Genomic DNA, 21,602 nt, shown 5'->3' with positions numbered 1-21,602 from the left:
TTGGGGAAAAAAAATTCTCTGGAGATTAGATCATCAAAGTTTTGTACTTTTAGATATAATAAATGTTGTTAGCACTTGCTGTTCTGGGAAGAAATAAATAATAAAGTAAATGGACCTGGTTCTTATGGATGGATTAAAATATTGATTGGAAAAGCATCTTATAAATTTTAACTTCTTTAGGCACTTATCAAGTATTCATCATAGGCAGTGAATATTAATAATGAGAGGAAGGAGTTGACAGCAATGTTGACAATGACATAAGCAGTACTTCTCCAAACACTATTTACTACATCATTCTAAATTCTCATTTTATAGAGGAAGAAAATGTGGCTTATAGTAGTTAAGTAACTTATGTAAGATTACACAGTGGTATGCAATGTAGTTTGTTTTTAAAACACTTTGCTTTTGTGACAAAATAGCACAAAATTGATTTTATTGTGGCTAGTTTATATATTGGTAATTTAGAGTAGCATAATTCCTTTATTGATTTAAGGATTTTCTTTATATATATATATATATATATATATAATTTTTTCTTAGTCTCAAAGTGTGTGTTCTCTTTTTTGCCTTCATTACATCTGTGAATTTGTCAATTTTATTTTCTAGTCCAAGAACCAAGTGTGTTATATCTTTAACAGTTTTCATACATTAATTATGTCCTGACTTTCCTTTTATTGTTTGCTACCTTCTGTTTTATTTTTATTCCAAATGATTTTTGCAACATATTGATATATGAAGGCTTATCTTTTCATTATTTTAAAAAGATTATAGTCCTCTAAGTCTATTAATTTGAATATTTGGAAACATCCCATAAATGTCATATACTATAATGCCATTTTATGACTTTCTAAATGGTTAATTTTACTTGCTTTTAATCTAATATTTTAAAAAATACCTTAAAAAGTTAGTATATGCTTATTTTTATTCCTAAATATCAGTTTTAATCTTTACTTTAAAAGTTTTAAATTATTGTGGCCAGGGAATTTGCCTTCATAAATTTTGTATTTTATAATATGCTGACTTTTTTTAGCCTGGATACATTAAAATAAGGCATATTTTCTGTAAGATGAAAATTTTGATTTGTATATTTCTTAACTCCACTCAATTGTATTTTTGAAGTTTTTACATCTTAGTTGTACTTACATGGGCCATCAGCTCATGCACATGAATGCTAAAATATCACAATAAAATTGTGATCTTGTAGAGCAAGGAAGTATGTGATAGAGACACAAGAATGGCATAGCTCTGGTCTTACTTGAAACACTCTTCCCACGGGAGACCCCTGGCTTCTGATGCTGTTTTCCCCTGAGAACAGAGATCCCACAGAACTTCAAAAGGCATGATACAGAGTGGAAGTTGTTAAATGTGTCTTTCTACCAGCTTCCTATTTGTTGTACTGTTTCAAAAGTCAAAACATAAACTGACTAGAGACAGTTAATCTATCCGCAAAACAATAAAACTGAAGAGAATGTTTTCTCTTTCTGTAGCTATATGTGAATTATTTATTGGTGTCATCAGTGATTTTGTATATTTATGTCTCCTTGTTAATTTTCATGGCCATTTTAGTAGTTAAATAGGAAATTGTACTAACTAGCCACCTTCCTACCCTAAACAAAGCTGATCATGTTCTTTCAATTGTGTTATACTTTATTTCATTAGTGCAGTGGCTTTGAATTTGAATATGGAAACCACTTATTAAATAAATGATGTGTTATTGATTAAAGATTTAATTTCTATTTGCATATCTTGTGCCAACCATCACTATGATAAGTTAAAATTTTGATGAATCATCTGGATTTCCGGAAAAGTATTTCACATCTTTGCCAGATATTTATATCATCAATTTTTAGGATATAAAATTTTTAGAGAAACAAAGAATCTTCATTCCTCATATATGTATTATTAATCATTCCAAGAGATAGCTAAAGAAGGTCTTGGATTTCAAGATGTTCTGGACATCTTTTAGAAAAAGAAGAAGGAAAGTTAGTTGGGGTGGATATATTCTGCAACGACAATTATTTGTTTGCATTCTATATAGTGAAGGCAAATGCTGTTTGTTGACTAGTGTCTATATAGATACTCTTCTCCCATTTACCACAATATTGTGATAATTTGACTATCTCAGCTTGGGATAATATTATTAATCTTTTATCTCAGAGATAATTGCAACTCTAGTTTTTAAGCAGCATAGGGGTAGAAGCCTTCAGAAATGATCTTCTCTTGCATTCTTTGTTAAAGACATCAGATTAAAGCATGTTTTATGGAAAAAGAATCTAAAGGTCAAAGAATTAAAGGTTAGATTTTTCAAGTTAATAGTAGATCATTATTAATTTTAGTAGGAACAATTTCTACAATGTAGTATGGGTAAAGTGAGATTACAGGGTGTAATGTATGAATAAAAAGCAAAGTGGAGAAAGAGAATGTCGCACACTCCCTGGACACGTCCTATGAAGAGTTGGTAAGCAAGAAATTGAACTCTCACTTTTTCACTTAAAAGGAGCAATTTACATCTCCTCTTTGGCATATCCAAATTGCTAGCATTGTTTTTCTTGCCATTAGGTAGAATAGATGAGGTATATAGTAAGTAAAATGAGAAAAAAAGAATATAACTGGAGAGCGTTTGATCAAAATTAAAAAAAAAAAACACCTAAAGTAAATGATTTTAGACTACAGAAGAGATGACGCTATTTTTATGCTGAATAAAAAAATCAGAACAGAGGAAAATTTTGACAATATAGACCAACCATAAGTCAGCACAATTTTTAGGTAAAGGGCCAGATAGTAAGGTGTTTTAGGTTTTGAGGGGCACATGCCTCTGTCAACAACACAACTCTACCCTTATAGCATGAAAGCAGCCATGTAAAACACAGTCACAAATGGGCCTAGCTTTTCCCATAAACTTTACTCCTTAAAACAGCATGCAAGATTGGAACCATGGGCCATAGTTTGACAACATCTGGTGTAGATGGTAGAGGAAAACTGAAGAGTAGGGAAAAGCATAGAGTGAAGATGGTTAAGCAATAGGTTAGCTTTCCAGGTCTGGGTACATGCAGGGAGAACACAGCTAATGGGAACACATTTTCTTATGAAGCCAGAAGACTATCTATAATGTCAAAATGAGGAGATGCCAATGATTAGGGTCTTGAGAAAGATGGGGATGATTTAGAAAGTTTTTGGGAGAAATGAGAAAGGAAATTGATAAAAGACAATACCAAACTGACTGTGGAAACTATGTGCAGAAACTCCTCTTATTGTGAATGTGATTTTCTTTCACAAAGACCTTAGTCCCTGGGTGTGAGTTCAGAGAAACCAGCTGCAGCCCACCATTCCCCTTCATCCTTGGGAGAAAGTTCCAGTTCTGAGACCCTCCTATGTAGTCTATGGTTTTTGCACTAGGCATATATACCTTTAGAAATATTTAATAAGTAAATTAGGTACAATAAGAGACTAAAAATAGCTGATCATAAACCAGAGCAATTATTCACTAACAATATTCTGTCATGAAAATTATGTGAATGTGATCTTTCTTGCTTTCAAAAGATCTTATTGCATATGATCACCCTTCTTGTGATGACGTGAGGTGATACAGTGCCTCAGAGTTGAGATAAAGTGAGGTGAAAGATAAAAGCATATAGCCTTAGCATGTAATATTTTTTCTTTCCTTATGAAATCAAGAACTTCCATCTTTTCACTTAAATGAAACACTTTGTAACTTCTCCTTGGCATATCTGGATTGCTAGCAACTCTTCAGCTTTAGGGTTATTATTAAGTAAAAGAAGGGTAACTTGAATCACAAGCATTGTGATACCATGAAAGTTGATCTGACAAAGGAAATTGCTACTAAGTGAATAATGGGTGAATATGCTGGACAAAGGGATGATTCACATCCTGGGTAGGATGTGGAGTAGGATGGTACAGATTTTATCACACTATTCAAAATGGTGTACAATTTAAAACTGATAAATTGCTAATTTTTGGACTTTTCCATTTAATATTTTCAGACCTTGATTGACTATGAGTAACTGAAAGCGTGGGAAGGAAAACTGTAGATAGAATGGGGGCTACCATATTGGTCTGGGGTTTGAACTTTTTTGACCTGGTGCAACTGAAGGATGGTACTAAAAGGAATCAAAGGTATTAGTCAGATAATAGTTCAAATGAACAACCATTAGTTTTAAGTTAGTGAAAGAAGAAAAAGATCAAAAAGGGCCAGAAAACTGAGAGAAAAAAAGTCTGAAGTTCTGGATATCTCTGTGGGGTTGAAGAACAGGAGTTGAAAAAAGACTGAAGACTTGTTGAGATAGGAGATTGAGGTAAGAAACTATGGTAACAGTAAATGTTCATGATGCATTTTTTGATAGATTGCTGTCTCAAGTAAAACTTGCTTCTGAGGTTATAATGAAATATATGCAAAACATAAAAATATGCATAATTTGTATTCTCACCTGATAATGGTTTGATTATTAAGAAGTCAATGACAATGTTTTGTGAAACTACCCTGAGTTATTATCAGTAAGAATGGCATGATATTTGATAATGACAGCTTTAGCTGTATATTTTTTTTCTTTAGTTGTTCACCTTCCTAATTTTTTTAATTTACTTTTTTATTGGTAATAAAACTAGTTTTTAAAATATTGAAGTTCAATTTTTTTGTGGTAAAACTATGTTGTTTTGGTGCTGTTCCCAATTTGTTATTCTAGAACATTCAAAGAAAATAACATTGATAATCCATATTATGAGAAAAGTTATAATAAAATATTAAATGAGTTTGAATATACAAGTATTAAGAGATAAGTAATGAATGGTACACAATTTTATGTAACATTTTATGAGAATCATGAAAAAAAGAAAAATAGTGATAGTTGATTCACTTTATAAGTGGCAGACTATGAATTTTATATATTTATGTGAGAAAATTTACTGAACCTGGAGACCTAAGTTTAGCCAAAGTCCACAGGTGTCTTTCCAACCTTTTCCTAAGCATGGTGTCCCTTGAATTTAAAGTATCGTCTTATGTGTGTTTTGAGGTGAAATAATGAATGCACTCAACTACAAAAGACTAGCAGTTCATATGAGATTGATTTTTTTAAATAAACACTTGCCACAACAAGCAGAGACAGCTGGGTTTTGTTTTGTTTTGTTTTGTCTTTCTTTTAAATAACATACAAATTTCCCATTGTAAAAACGATGTTTTCATTAGAAGACCTCCTAGAATTAAAAAAAAAATGCTAGACTAGAGCATAAACGAACATAATAAATTTTATGACTACAACTAGGACAATGTATTTGGAAGTGTACTCTTAACTTGTTAATGAATGAATAAAAAATGTGTGCAGTATGCAATTAAATTTTTTTCATACAAAATGAACCTTGTCACAAAAGGAGACACTTTATAAAATCATGCTAGTCTCTATAGATAGGTCAATGATATATAATTTTAGAATCTGCTACTTCTGTGAATTTGGCAAATACTATTTTTTTAAAGAGAGAGAGAGAATTTTTTAATATTTAATTTTCAATGGACACATCATCTTTGTTTTTATGTGGTGCTGAGGATCGAATCCAGCACCCTGCACATGCCAGGCAAGCACATTACCACTTGAGCCACATCCCCAGCCTGACACATAATAATTTCAGTGCCTGTAATGGTCCACCTGCCTTTTCAGAGGAAGAGAGACACCATTTTTCAAAGTCAAAAGGGAAGGATTTAAATACGAGTGCAGATAGAAATTGGTGTGTGAGTTGGGAGCAGGAAGCAACATGATAGCTTCCAGGCGTGGGGATCACCTCTTGAGAGACTCACAGGCTGAGAGAAGAAGACTCAGACAGTGAGGTAGGCCTCCCTGAGTATAGAGGTTATAAATCTGTTGGAATTATCAAATTTTAAAGTAATTTGATTTTCTCCAACAGTATAAGATAGCCCAGGAATAGAAGCAGAGAGAGCCAATTATAGAATAAATACAGATTTGGGGTAATAAAAGATATACAGAAGTGACATGTACTAGAGGACAGGATAGGGCTTTGGGATATGAAACCTTTCACTTACCCATCCTCTTGTTGTGGGGATCTAAGCTATGTAACCAAAGGAAGCAATATATAAACACTGTACTACTGGTGGTTAGATAGAAATCACTCTATTACCTATCAACTAAGCAAAAAATAACGGAGAGGAAAAGGCTGCATGTAACCTCCTTCTACATAAACATGCTGGGAAAGGGATTAAAGTGAAATATTAAGGGATGTTGCTATAAAGATACTTCTTTCCATGCAATTGGTACACTGGTACAGTTTCTGACAAAAGTGAGTCTTTTTCTTTTCTTTTCTTTTCTTTTTTTTTTTTTTTTGATACTGGGGATTGAACCCAGGGGTGTTTAACCACTAAGCTACATTCCAAGCCCTTTTTATTTTTTTATTGTGAGATAGGGTCTCACTAAGTTGCTTAGGACCCCACTAACTTGCTGAGGGTGGCTTTGAACTTGTGATCCTCCTGTCCCAGCCTCCTGAGCTACCAGGATTCTAGGTGTGTGTCACCACACCTGGCTGAGTCATTCTTAAGTATGCTTTATTTTTTCTAAATTTAAAACTCTGCATATATAAGGAAGAATTGCAAGGAACTACAACATATTGAGCACCAAATATATACTATGCTCTGTGCTAAGAACTTCATGTATATAATTTCATTTACTCTGCAACAACCCACTGAAGGAAATACTGTTTCACTGCTTTTATATATGTAGAAATTCAGGCTCAGAAAAGTTAAGAAATGAGCCTAAGGCTAGACAAGTGGTTTTGAGTGAAGCCATAATCTAAACCCAAAACTAACTCTTCAAGTGCCAATTTGTTTTTATTGTTTTTATACTTGTTTATTTTATTGCAAATAGCTAGATTTTTTTGATAGCAGAGTACTTTTAGCAAAAGAGTCTTAATATTACAAATGAATAAATTAATGTAGTATATTTTCAACCAAAAGTATTTTTTAAAAATCCACATTAGTATTTTAAGCTTTTAATAATATAAAACAGGTTTTTTTAAAAAAAGACCTCTTTTTCCTAACTTCTGCTTGCATCAAAGTCATCTCACAGTATTTCATGTTAGGGTATATTTTTGTTAAATTTCTAAAAGGATATTGAATATAATTTGACAAAATAGATGCAAAGAATATACTTTAAAACTCACAATTAACTTATAACTTTTTTAAAAAACTCTTTTCTGTTGTGGACATTTCTTTCCTCTGTTTTTGAAAATGTTCATTTTATTGGCTAGGTTTTTCCTTGTGCCTATTTTTTTTACTATCAAAATCAATTATATAGATGATTTTCAAATGATCAAGAATTGATAATTTGCTTTATCTTATTATGTGCTTTGACTTAGAACATTAATTACAATGAGAAGACTTAAGGTTTTGAATATACTTTTTTTTTAATATTATCTTTTCACCATGGCTGCTTCTGGGAAGCCAAAACCCTTAGTGTTGTCTCAGGGACCAAAGATACATATCCTAAGACTCAGAGAGCCAAGCAGAAGATATCTCCTTTTAAGATTAAGACTTGGAAAGGATGTAGCATCACTTTTCCTATATTCTATTATTGAGGCAAGTCATAACAGGCTGCCCAGTTTTAAGAGTAGGATATATAGACTCTTCTTAATAGGGATGGCAAGTCTTGGCAAGAAATGTGGTACAGGAAATGTTGCAACTATTTTTGGAAAATAAAACCTGTCATAAAAATACTATTTCTGAAGACAGGTGAAAACATTGAATTTTTCCATACTGGAAGAGGGAAGATAGTTAATATTTATAAAAGACCTTCTGTGAACTTGCCCTTTCATATGCATGACCTTGTTTATTGCTTACAACAGTTCTCATCTTACAAATGATAAAACAGGTTCTAAGAGATGATAAAACTTGTTAAGCTACCTAATGTCAAAGTGACAGAGCTGAATTCAAGCCAATTTTTTTTTACTCCAAATTCCTTTTTATTTTTATTATTTTACTCCAGCAAGCAATAGTTATGGGGGAAAATACTTGATAATCATTTCATATTGTATCAACTCAAATTTCCATATTTCTTTTTCTATAGTATTTCAATATTTCACATACACAATGATAACCCCCACAAAGGAATGATGTTTCTAATATACAGTATGTGATTAATCAGAAAAGAAATTTTTAATTTTCTACTTTAATATGTAAAGTGAAATGCATTGTATTTATCATTTCAATATCTATTGCATCATATTATAATAATTGGTTTATATACCTAAGTCTTTGAGCAGTATGTGGTTTTTTTGAAACTAGGGAAAGTGTATGTTTTAGCTAGTGTTTTTGTTGCTATAACTGAAAGAACCAACAAGGACAATGTAGAGGAAGAAAAGTTTATTTCAGCTCATGGTTTCAGAGGTTCTGTCCATGGTTAGCCAACTTCATAACTATGGGGCCAAGATGAGACAGAACATCTTGGTGAAAGAGCATGGTAGAGAAAAGCAGCTCAGAACATGGCTACCAAGAAGCAGACAGAGAGCTATGCTCACCAGGGATAAAATATAAACTTCAAATGTATGCCCCCAGTGACCTGCTACATCCAGCTACACCTTACCTGCCTACAGTTACCACCCAGTTAATTCATATCAGTGGATTAGTCAGTGAATAGCTTACAACTCTCATAATCTAAGCCTCTCATAATTTAATTATTTCACTCTGTATATTCTTGCATTGTCTCGAATGTGAGCTTTTGTGGGACACCTTGTATTTATACCATAACAATGTATAATTCAGATGTGTCCTTAGAATAGTAGATAGGTTGGTATGGTGGCACATGTCTTTATTCCAGCTGCTTAGGATATTGAGACAGGAGGATTGTAAGTTTAAGACCAGCCTCAGCAACTTAGTGAGGCACAAAGAAATTAGCAAGACCCTATCTTAAAATTAAAAAAAAAAAGGTTAGGGGTTTGGCTCAGTGGTTAATTGTCCCTGGGTTCAATCCCCAGAATAATAATAATAATAATAATAATATAAAAAAATTTCTTATAGAAGAAATACTTTTAAGAATAAATCAAACTCAAGCATATTTTACATATGGACAAGCTGAGTTCTAGATCTTTCTAGAACAAATATAATTATGTTTCTATGTACATAATATAATTTTTCATGTACATAATATAATTTAAGGTCAAATAGCTAAAGTTCAAAAAAGTATTATTTTCTAAATGTCCTTGCTCTTTACTCTTTTCAATTCACTCTTGACTGAATGTTAAATAGGTTGCTAAGAGGAGTCACTTATTTTTGTCAGTTTTAGGAGATCATGTTTCTTATTTGAGTTATATCGCTATGTAGTGCCAATGACTTAGACAGATTACATCTTGAGACAACCTTCAACTTTATGTATTTGATGACTTTATAAAATCACTTCCCAGGGAGAAAAGGGAAATCGTAGGTCCCATTTCAATTATGGTTTTCTCAGAGACATATGTGTTTTATGCAAAGGGCACTAAATAGAGAGTCACAATTCTGGCACTTATTAGCTCTTTATCTTTAGCAAAGTATTTTGTTTCTATGTCTCTATTCCTTTATTGCAGAATGAGGTAGTTTTAGTGGTTCTTAACCTGGGATATTACAACCCCTGGGGTTTTTTTGAAATGTGGATGGAAATTTTATTACCACAGCTTGGGGGCACTACTGGCAATTAGTGAAAAATTCCCAGGGAAAGTATATTCTCCAAATATGCGAAAGATTCATATTATAAAAAATCGTCTTGACTTAAATGCCAGTGGTGACTCTGCTGAGAATGAGTGAAATCTGTATAATTATTAAGTTAAATTTCCTAATTCTAAAACTTCTTCAGAAGGGCAAACTGCTTGTAAAAATGTGTTTCATTCTTAACACATGACTGAAAGGTGAATAGAAGGTTATTTCTTTGCCCTGGGAAACAAAAAGCAATTAGCATCTTTTTTGTTTTCTTTCAATGTGACTTTAAATTATCTTGCAAGAATTTGGAGTTTCAGGAAGCCCATAAATGAATTAGCAAGCAAAACAGATCCCTGGGTCAAGATCCAGGAGGAATTCTGAAGCATCTACTTGAGTCAGTGTTGGATTTTCTGAAAGCTCTGTGTACATGTAGCTGAAATTGCTGTTTGTTTGGACAATGCAGGTAGGAGAGAAATGATAGTAGAAGAAAAGGTTTCGAAGGTACAATATGGAGCTGCCTTTACCAGCCCTTAGGATGTTTTACAGAGAGGACAATCCAAGGACCTGTGTATCTTCTCATCATATATAAATCAGGTTGGGACTTGTGCTTAATGGAATTGTGTTAGGACTCTGAGAATGTCTTTCAGCAGACTGAGTAAGCTGTGCTATTTATGGTCTGAGGTTGTAAGGATGCTGATACATTCTTTTATTACTAGAATTTAAAATATATTACCAGGGTGTCTGTAGCCTATAGGGTCCAGAATAGAAAGAGTATTTTTATTGTTTCTTTAGAAGAGGAAAAGACATTATTCTGTTATAATAAGCAAAAGCATATAAATAAGCTTACCAGTTGCTATTAGAGTCTAAAAGGCAGTGTATAAATCTTTGTTTTATTGATAATCACATTTCTAAGCATTCAAATATATTTCAAATTGTCTAGGTCTCTATTTCATATGTTTTACTCTATTGCCTTAAAGAGCAAGTTTTTTTTGACTATAGGTGCTCTAGCTTGTATTTTTTTTATACCCTATACTGATGAAAACAATTATTAGGTTCATGGTCAAAACCTTTTAGTTAAATTTATTTTAAAAATCAGAGATTTTTATAAAACTTACCCACCATTGTACAGGGAGCTTCGGGAATTGGCAGAGCAGAAATGATTTCAGTTTGCTGGTACAAGCATTCATTAGCTATGTGACCCTAAGGAAGATAGAAAGTAGTGCTTAGTTAGTACTGATATGTGTTTCTCTTCTAAATTGTATGAACTCTAATTACAGCAGTTATAGAAATTGATAGTGATAGCCAACATCTTTTGCATTCTGACCATTTAAAAATGCATTTTACTTTTAATAAATGAGCTTAATTTTTTAAAGGAAGGATAGGTTATATTACAGAAACCTTTATGTGACAAATAAATCAGGAGCAAAGCCAGAATGCAATTAGGATATTGAAAGTATATATTTTTTAAAATATATGATAGTATTAAGTCTTTCGATGTAAAGAAGTTATTCAAATCAGTGGAAAGTATATACGTAATTTATAAAAAATGTTTAAACTTGCCAGTGATAAAAAAAATGTAAATTGAGCTGGACACAGTGGCACATTGCCCATAATCCCAGCAATTCAGGAAGCTGAGACAGGAGGATCTCAAGTTGGAGGCCAGCCCCAACAACTTAGAGTCTTGCTATTATCTCATTATCTCAAAACAAACAGGGCTGGGGCTATAGATCAGTGGCAAAGTGACCATGAGTTCAATCTGCACTATAAAAAAATAATTGTAAATTAAAACAATAAGATTTCATTTTCACCTATCAGATCTACGATATAACAATGATAAAGGAGTCAACGTAAAATAACAACTCTTGAGCTCAATATTTGTATGCATGAAATTAATGTCATCCAATGGAAACTAATAATAATATAAGGTATTTTAAAGCATTAGTATCTCTCTGTTAAGAGCAAAAAGAACTTTTTTATCTTGAATTTATCTGGGAGGTGTCTTTTGATGTTTGATATCCACATCTTTCCATATAGCACATGGCTTTTCCTCTTATTTGTCTGAATGCTGCACTTGGCTTATGCTATACGAAGATCCCAGAGAATTATTCTAATACTGTTACTGATAAAGAGATTTATAGGTTGTTTCTGTACAAAGGCCCTACAGATCATTGTAAGAAATTTGCTTTAGCACCCTAGTCAATAAATGAGTGATTGCGTTTATTTTGTTTCTTATGGCTTTTGATTTGATCTTTCATTGGAACTTTGATTTCATATCACTGCATTTCATTTTCATTTTAACGTTATATTGAGACAGAATATAGAGATTTCTTTCCTTTGGGCTAGTTATAATAGGTGTTTGGAGACTAATTGTTCTTACAGGCACATTTATAAGGCAGAAGCTTGGTTTCATTCATTCCTTCTTTATCATGGCCTGCAAAACCCATATAATCTTGATTTCTGACCTTTCCCTCCAGCTTTATTTTCTGTAATGTTCACTTTAGCTTCTAAACTTCAGTTATACAGGCATGTTTCCTGACTTAAGGCTTTCAAATTTTCCCTCTCTTATTTCTGGAAAGCTCTGCCCCTAGATTTTCATAGATCTGGCTTGATATCATTCAGATCCAAACTCAAATGTCACCTTTAGAGAAGTGCTTCCTAAGCACTGAACTGGAAAGCGTGTCCCATCAGTCCTTCTCTGGAATTTCATCTTTCTAAAATTTAATATAACATTAATCAGAACTAGAAATGTTCTTGTTTACTTTTTAATGTTTTTGTCCATTTTCCTTCCACCAGAACATTAAATTCAGTGAGACTATTGTTCATCACAGTGTAAATAAGATATGGAAAAGTGCTAACAAAAAGTAAGTCTTAATATTTATTCAATGAATGAATGAGTTTAGGTTTTATTATGTAAAAACTAACAGAGTTCATAATTGCTTTAACTTAAAAGAAATTCTAGAGGACCTTTAATTTAAATTTTGATTTTACAGATATAGAAACTGAGGTCCAAAGAGATACATATATTTGATTTCTTAAGGCTAAATGGTAAGAATAAAGATGGATCTAATATTCTTAAATTTGGAAACCCGAGTCCTATTATATCATATCTTTTTATTCTAGCATGGTTCTAGTAGTGGCATAAATCCATCCCATAATTTACACAGGACCAGGAATGCTTGTCTTTTATTCTAAAATCTAAAACCTCTGAGAAGCCAAAGGCTTTGTATAACCTTGGCATCCAAATTTATTTGGTGGTAGAAACTTAACATAAACTAATATAAGGCAATTTATAGGTTTCATGTATCATTCTTAGTGGGACTATTCATATATTTCATTACAGATATGCTAATACATTTGATTATAGCCTTGTGCCCCAGATCCTGCTAGGGACTAATATATAACTCCTGATACATATACAGTGTAAACTTTCTAAAATTAAAATGTTTTTGAATTTGAAATTACAGTTGACCCTAAGGATTCAAGTGAGGTAGAAGAGATGTAGGACATATATTCTTTTTAAAAATATTTTTTAATATTTATTTTTTAGTTATAGGTGGACACAATATCTTTATTTTATTTTGATGTGGTGCTGAGAATCGAATCCAGTGCATGGTAGGCGAGCACTCTACCTCTGAGCCACAACCCCAGCCCGACATATATTCTTTATAGTAAGAACAATGTAACCATGAAAGAGAATGAAGAAATTAATACTCTCTCTCTCTCTCATATGAGAGAGAGAGTATTAAATCTCTTACTCCTATTAAAAATTTTTGATCATATCATAAACAGAAAAGATATTAATGAATGCTGTACTTTATTACTGTATTCTCTTCTCTGGATCATTTCACATAGACCATCTCAGTAATCTTTAAACTTCCCAAAGTAGGTACCAATATTATCTTCACATAGGTAAGGTAAGAATTTTTTGACAAATTACATAAGTTTCTCAAGGTCATGTAAGTATAAATAGCACATTGGGATTTGAGCTCAGGACAGTCTGGCTCCAATGACTATATTTGTAACTATTACTTCTAATTCATGAGACTTTCAAAGAATAAGATCATTACATGATTCTTTGAAATGATTTATGAACTATAAATCCTTCTAATTGTTGAAAGTAAATCAGGTTAAGGTCTCAAAATGTAGAAAGGGATTTAAAATTTTATAAAAGTGGATCATTTTTTTCTACTGGAATTTTAAAGTTTCCAGATTATTTGCAGAGCTTTTCATATTTCTGTGGTAAAAAAACTAAAAATATTTATACATATGAAATATACTGATTATCCATCTATAAGATCAAAAGTTGAACATAAGGAAGTAGCTCCTATTCTCAAGCTAAAGTAATATGCCCTTCCCCACAAAAAATAATTATTCTATTACTCCTAAATTTTAATTTGTATTTTTATATTATTTAAAATTGCATAAGATTAAACTATTTAACTTCCATGTGCAAATAGCCCCTATCTAACTATAAAACAAAAATAGGTTTACAACTTAAATACAGTCAAAATTACAAATAAATGTGATCCAAATGAAATTACTGATTTCATATTATTAACAGTATTTTTTGAAATTTAGTCATCTCCTTGCAACATCCATATGTTATAAACTGCTTCCATATGAGTTCTTTTGAAATCCTGGCATATGATCACTGAGTGCCATGAAACAACAAAATTCTCCTGTATTGTTTTCATTATAATGAAGCAACTGTAAAATGTTACTCTGTGTGGTAGTTCTTGAGGTCATTTAGCCTTCATTTGACCTGAATACATTGTTATATATTAAGTCTTACACTATTCTTATTAACTCAGGGGAAAATAAGTAGTACTCTTTGACATCTATCTGATTGTAAATATGGACACTAGTGTGGAGATTAAATCATAAGTCTACACTAAATTATATGGTGATTATCCAGTTGAACCAGAATATATTTTTATCAGTTCTTTTAGAGTATCACTAGAAATAAAGACATCAAATTAAAAGTCAATTATCATGGATAAATTATGAATCTCCTTACATCTCCAAGATATCCTTAGACTTCATCTTTAAAATATTGCTTCTGCTTTCTTTATCAAAGCTTGGCTACTTACTTCTTCTGACCAGAAAGGTATGTTGTAGGCTTTGCCACTTTACAATATCTTTCTTTCAGGCAATTTCAACTTTTTTCCCCAAAGACTAGCAAAATTCATTTAAAATACCTGGCAAAAGCAAAACATCATTTCATGACCCATGATTAATTTATTAGGGGTAGAAATGACAACTTCTCTACAGGAAATTACACATATTGGGATTTGAGAAAAGAATTACACATATATATCCTAGGAAGAAGCATAGAGGACAGAATGAAAATTGACAAAGGTGAATAGTTTTCAACTTTGACTATCCATTAGAATCAACGTATAAAAGCATCATTGCATGGTTGCCAACCAGTTTATAATTTAGTTAATCTCAGGTGGGATAAAGAACTTTAGTATTTTAAAATTAGGCTTTATTTTTTTTAGATCAGGTTTAAGGACAAAAATGAGAAGATATATATATATATATATATATATATATATATATATATATATATATATACCTATATACCTGCTCTTCCCACAATCTCCCCCATTATTAACATCCCCCACCAGAGTGGTGCATTTGTTACAGTTGATAAACCTACATAACACATTATATCACACAAATTCCATAGTTTATGTTAGGTTTACTATTGTTGTTATACATTACTTTAAGACAAATTTATTGTAACATTTATTCAATATTCATAGTATCATACATAGTACTTACACTGTCCTAAAAATATCTTCTGTGCTTTTTCTATTCATCAGTTTTAAGAAGCTTATTAGATAATGCTAATCTGTTGGTCAAGGTTGAAGATTTTTTAATAACTGAAAGAAAAATATTCATGCCACTACTGTTTTACATATACTTTTATAAAATTGAATACCTGACTGATATATCTAAGCTGCAAAGCATGGACCTCTATGATCTAGCCATGAATTACATCATTATCATCATGTCTTAAAATTGCTTTTCATATATATATATATATATATATATATATATATATATATATATATCTGTTAATGTGGTTTATTCAAGATCTTAAAAGTTCATTGTATATATAATGGTTTCTTATGGATGGGACAAAGATAGATTGCTTTTCATCTGTTGGTATCCATGTCATATTGCTAAAAATGCATAGGGTTCTTTCCCATATGGATGCTGATCCATAATGGGGGTGGGGGTCAAGCATGGGAGGAATGGAGGAACTTTAGATAGGGCAAAGGGGAGGAAGAAAAAGGAGGAGATACAGAGGTAGACAAGATGTTTGAATGAGATGGACATCATTACCCTGAGAACATGTATAAAGACACGAATGGTGTGACTCTACTTTTTGTACAACCAGAGACATGAAAAATTGTGCTCTATATGTGTACTATGAATTAAAATGTATTCTGTTTACAATTTTTTATGTATAACAAATTAGAATAAATAAATAAATTTAGTAGCTGAGAGAAGCTGGTTCATGAAATGCATCTAGTAGCATTGCATGACTTGAAATATTATTTTTGCAATAATGATGATGACATGTTATATGATGAGATTAGAATGAGCATGCTTCATTAATTCATCCAAATATTTATCCCTTCTCAGAGCAATATTGGTGAAATAATGCCCTTGTTCCCTGGAAAAGAGAACATGGTTGGGATACTCTTATTGGTAATTATCAAATGCATAAAAGACAATTGGAAACCTTTTAACTATGCAAAATCTAAAGTACACAATTCTCAGGTAAACCTTAGAAGTATATTTATTTATTTCAGAAATATTTTTAATCACATATCACATGACAGATCCTTTAAAAGAGGTATTCACATCCACTAGCTTATTAAAGCCATGTAAGAAACATGTGAATCTATTTATTGATTTATTGATAAGGAAGCCAGAAATATTAACTGGTTTTTCCAATGTTGCCTAACTATTATATCAGAGGGTCAGGATTTCTAGTTAGACCCTCAAATTCTAAGTCACTATTCCCACTATTTCATTCCATCAAAAAACACTTATTGGACCTAGGATTGCCCCTGTTGACCTGTGCCAGAGCCAAGGCTAAGGTTAGGATCTCCCCACCAACCAGCAGATCCATGCAGCACCACAGGCTTAGGCCTAGGACCAACCCACTGAACTGCATGAGAGCCTAAGCCAAAGTTAGTCATAGAACCACCCTTTCGACCTGCACGTCCACAAAGGAGCTCAAGCCCTGGCCTAGCCCACCTCTTTCTAGGGGCACTGCAGCCATTGCTATATCCCTCCCCACACAGTAGCTTCCATCTTGGGAAACAGAGAGGGTATGGAGGCAGCTGCATTTCTGAACAGGCAGCCTACATTTTCAGCCCCATTTCTGAAAGTGGTTGCATCATCTTGGGGTACCCCCACTGTTGCCACCACAACCTTTAGTTGTAGTAGTGTTTATCATGGGACACTGGCTGGGGTCTAGAAATCCAACACCAAGATAAGGTACAGGTAATATGCAGGGATACTACAAGATTATAGGAGAGAAACTGTAATACCTCAGATCCATGGCAAGAAAGGAAGACACATAAACAACATGAAAAAACAAGGGAGGAAAGTGCCTCAAACAAACCAAGATACTACAATAATAGAACCCATGGACAGCAGCATTTGATGAAATGTCAAAGGAGTTCAGAATGTACATAATTAAAATGATCTACGAATTAAAGAATGACCTAAGTGAGCAAATACAGGCAAAAATTGATCACTCCAACAAAGAGATAAGAGAGCAAATACAGGCAACCACTGATCACACCAACAAAGAGATAAGGGAGCAAATACAGGTAGCAAAAGATTATTTCAAGAAAGAGCTAGGTATTCTGGGGGAAAAAAATCAGAAATTCTTGAAATGAAGTGAAAAAAATAAATGAAATAAAAATTCAATAGAAAGCACCACCAACAGACTAGATCACTGGAAAGACAGAACATCAGATAATGAAGAAAAAATATATAATCAAATAAAATTGACCACACAGTGAAGATGGTAAGAAACCATTAACAGAACATCCAAGAATTCTGGGATAACAATAACAGATCCAATCTAAGACTTTTTTGGCGGGGGGGGGGATAGAGAAAGGCACAGAGATTCAAACCAAAGGAATGCACAATCTCTTCAATAAAATAATATCAGAAAATTTCCCAAGAATGAATAATGAATTAGAAAATCAAATACAAAAGACTTACAGGACACCAAATGTACAAAATTGCAACAGATCTACACCAAGGTACATTACATTATAATGTAAATGCCTAGCATACAGAATAAGGATAGAATCTTAAAAAGTTCAAGAGAGAGGAATCAGATCACAGATGGGGGAGCCCAATTCATATCTCAGCAGATTTTTCAACCCAGACCCTCAAAGCCAGGAGATCCTGGAACATCATATACCAAGCTCTGAAAGTAAATGGATGCCAACCAAGAATCTTACATTCAGCAAAATTAAGCTTCATTTTGATGATGAAAGAACTTTCCTAAAAGGAAAGTTCATGGTAAGCAAAAATTGAAAGAATTTATAGCGAGAAAGCCTGTACTATGGAGCATTCTCAGCAAAATATTCCAGAAGGAAGAAATAAAAAACAACAATAAAAATCATCAAGGGAGGAACCACACTAAAGGAAAGGTTAATCAAAAGAGAAAACAAGTCAAGTTAAAAACCAAAAACAAACCAAAATGACTGGGAATATAAATCATTTTTCAATAATAACCCTGCATATGAATGGCCTAAACTCATCAATTAAAAGACATAGATTGACAGATTGGATGTAAAAAAAAAAGACTCAACAATATGATGCTCTCAAGAGACTCATATCACAGGAAAAGACATCCACAGACTGAAGGTGAAAAGGTAGGAAAAAAACGTACCACTCACATGGAACACGTAAAAAGCAGGGGTTTCTATCTTCAAATCAAATAAAGTGGATTTCAAACCAAAGCTAGTGAAAAGAGATAAAGAAGGACATTTCATACCACTTAAGGGATTTGTACATCAACAAGACATAACAGTCATAAATATCTATACCCCAAACATGGGTATCTATGTGTATCAAGCAAACCCTTCTCAACTACAAGAATCAAATAGACCACAATAATACTAGGTAATTTCAATACACCTCTCTCACCACTGGATTGATCTTCCAAATAAAAACTAAACAAAGAAACTATAGAATTCAATAATACAATCAATAATTTAGACTTAACATATAGAATATCCCATTCATTAATGAGTGAATACACTTTCTTCTCAGCAGCACATGGATCCTTCTCCAAAATAGATCTTATGTTATGCCACAAAGAAAGTCTTAGTAAATATAAAAAAAAAAAAATAGAGATACTACCCTGCATTCTATCTGACCATAATGGAATGAAATTAGAAATCAATGATAAAATAAAAAAGAGAAGCTGCTCTAACACCTGGAGACTAGACAATACATTATTGAATGAAACATGGATAACAGAAGACATCAGGGAGGAGATTAAAAAAATTCTTAGAGGTAAATGAGAAATCTGATACAACTTGTCAAAATCTCTGGGACACTATAAAGGCAGTGCTAAGAGGAAAGTTCATTGCATGGAGTTCATTCATTAGAAGCAAAAAAATTCAACAAATAAATGACTTGACATTGTAGCTCAAAGACCTAGAAAAAGAGAAACCAACCAACACCAAAAGTAGTAAAAGACAGGAAATAATTAAAATCAGGGCAGAAATCAGTGAAATTCTTTTTACTACATTGTAAAAAGAAATAATTCAAAAAAAATGGTAAAACAAAAATCTGCTTCTTTGAAAAATAAATAAATAAAATTGACAAACACTTAGCCACCCTAACAAAAAGGAGAGACAAAACTCAATACAATTCATGATTAAAAAGGAAATATCACGACAGACACTAATGAAATACAGAAGACAATTAGAAACTATTTAAAAAATTTAAATGTCAGTAAAATAGAAAACCTTGAAGACACTGGGAAATTTCTAGAGGCATATGATCAACCCAAACTGAGACAAAAGGTCATACACAATTTAAACAGATCAATCTCAAGCAAGGAAATAGAAGATGCCATTAAAAGTCTACCAAACAAGAAAAGCCTTGGATCAGATGGACTCAGAGCTGAGTTCTACAGGACCTACAAAGAAGAATTAATACTAATACTCCTCAAATTATTTCATGAAATAGAAAAAGAAGGAACCCTTCCAAATTAATTCTCCAAAGCTAGTATCATCCTGATACCTAAACTAGGCAGAGACTCATCAAGGAAAAAAAAATTTTAGACCAACATTCCTGATGAACATTGATGCACAAATTCTCAATAAAATTCTGGCAAATCACATACAAAAAAATATTAAAAATATAGTGCACCATGATCAAGTAGGGTTCATTCCAGAGATTCAAGTTTGGTTCAACATAGGAAATCAATAAATATAATTCATCACATCAATAGACTTAAAGATAAGAATTATATGATTATATCAATTGATGCAGAGGAAGCATTTGACAAAATACAGCACTCTTTCATGTTCAAAACAAGAGAAAAACTAGGGATAGTAGAAACATACCTCAACATTGTAAAATCTATCTATGCTAAAGCAAAGGCCAGAATCATTGTAAATGGATAAAAATTGGAAGCATTCCCTCTAAAAACTGAAAGAAGACAGGGATGCCCTCTTTCACCATTTTTATTCAACATAGTACTTGAAACTCTAGCTAGAGCAATTAGACAGATGAAAGAAATTAAATGGATACAAATAAGAAAAGAAAGACCCAAACTATGATTATTTCCTGACAACATGATTTTATACTTAGAGAATCTGAAAACTCCACTGGAAAACTTCTAAATTAATAAATTAATTCAGCAAAGTAGCAGGATACAAAATTAATACCCATAAATCAAATGCATTTCTATACATCAGTGATGAATCCTCTGAAAGAGAAATTAGGAAAGCTAATAGCTTCAAAATAAATAAATAAATAAATAAATAGGTAGGTAGGTAGGTAGATAGGTGCTTCAAAATCAACCTAACAAAATAGGTGAAAGACCTTTACAATGAGAACTACAGAACACTAAAGAAAGAAATCAAAGAAGAACTTAGAAGATAAAAAGATCTCCCATACTCTTGGCTAGGGAAAATTAATATAATCAAAATAGCCATATTACCCAAAGTGCTATCCATATTCAATGAAATTCCAATTTAAATCCCAATGACATTCCTTATAGAAATAGAAAAAGCAATCATGAAATTCATTTGGAAAAAAATAAAAGTGACCCAGAAGATTCAAAGCAATCCTTAGCAAGAAGAGTGAAGCAGAAGGCATCACAATACCAGATTTTAATCTATACTACAAAGCTATAGTAACAAAAAGGCATGGTATTGGCACCAGAATAGACATGTTGACCAATAGTACAGAATAGATAACACAGACACAAACCCACATAAATACAGTTGATCACATACTAGACAAAGTATACACTGGAGAAAACATACACTGGAGAATAGATAGTCTCTTCAACAAATGGTGCTGGGAAAACTGGAAATCCATATGCAACAAAATGAAATTAAACTCGTAACTCTCACCATGCACAAAACTCAACTCAAAGTGGAATCGAGGAATTACACCAGAGACTCTGCACCTAATAGAGGAAAAAGTAGGCCCAAATCTTCATCATGTCAGATTAGGCCCCACTTCCTTAAAAGACTCCTAAAGCACAAGAAGCAAAATCAAGAATTAATAAATGGGATGGATTCAAACTGAAAAGCTTCTTCTCAGCAAAAGAAAGAATCAATGAGGTGAAGAGAGAACCTATATATTGGGAGCAAATTTTTGCTACATGCACCTCAGAGCACTAATC

General features: G+C 32.5%; 1 protein-coding gene across 9 annotated transcripts in view; it reads left to right on the top strand.

The window, feature by feature from the left end:
• The window catches only part of Dlg2 (discs large MAGUK scaffold protein 2), a 1,969,681-nt gene that overhangs the window by 564,821 nt on the left and 1,383,258 nt on the right, over positions 1-21,602 (top strand). The window lies entirely within an intron of this gene.

The sequence above is a fragment of the Ictidomys tridecemlineatus genome, chromosome 4 (genome assembly GCF_052094955.1).
Source record: "Ictidomys tridecemlineatus isolate mIctTri1 chromosome 4, mIctTri1.hap1, whole genome shotgun sequence".
In the NCBI taxonomy this organism is placed as follows: Eukaryota; Metazoa; Chordata; class Mammalia; order Rodentia; family Sciuridae; genus Ictidomys; species Ictidomys tridecemlineatus.
Note: the sequence above shows the minus strand (reverse complement) of the source record. Positions and strands in the feature narration are given on the sequence as shown.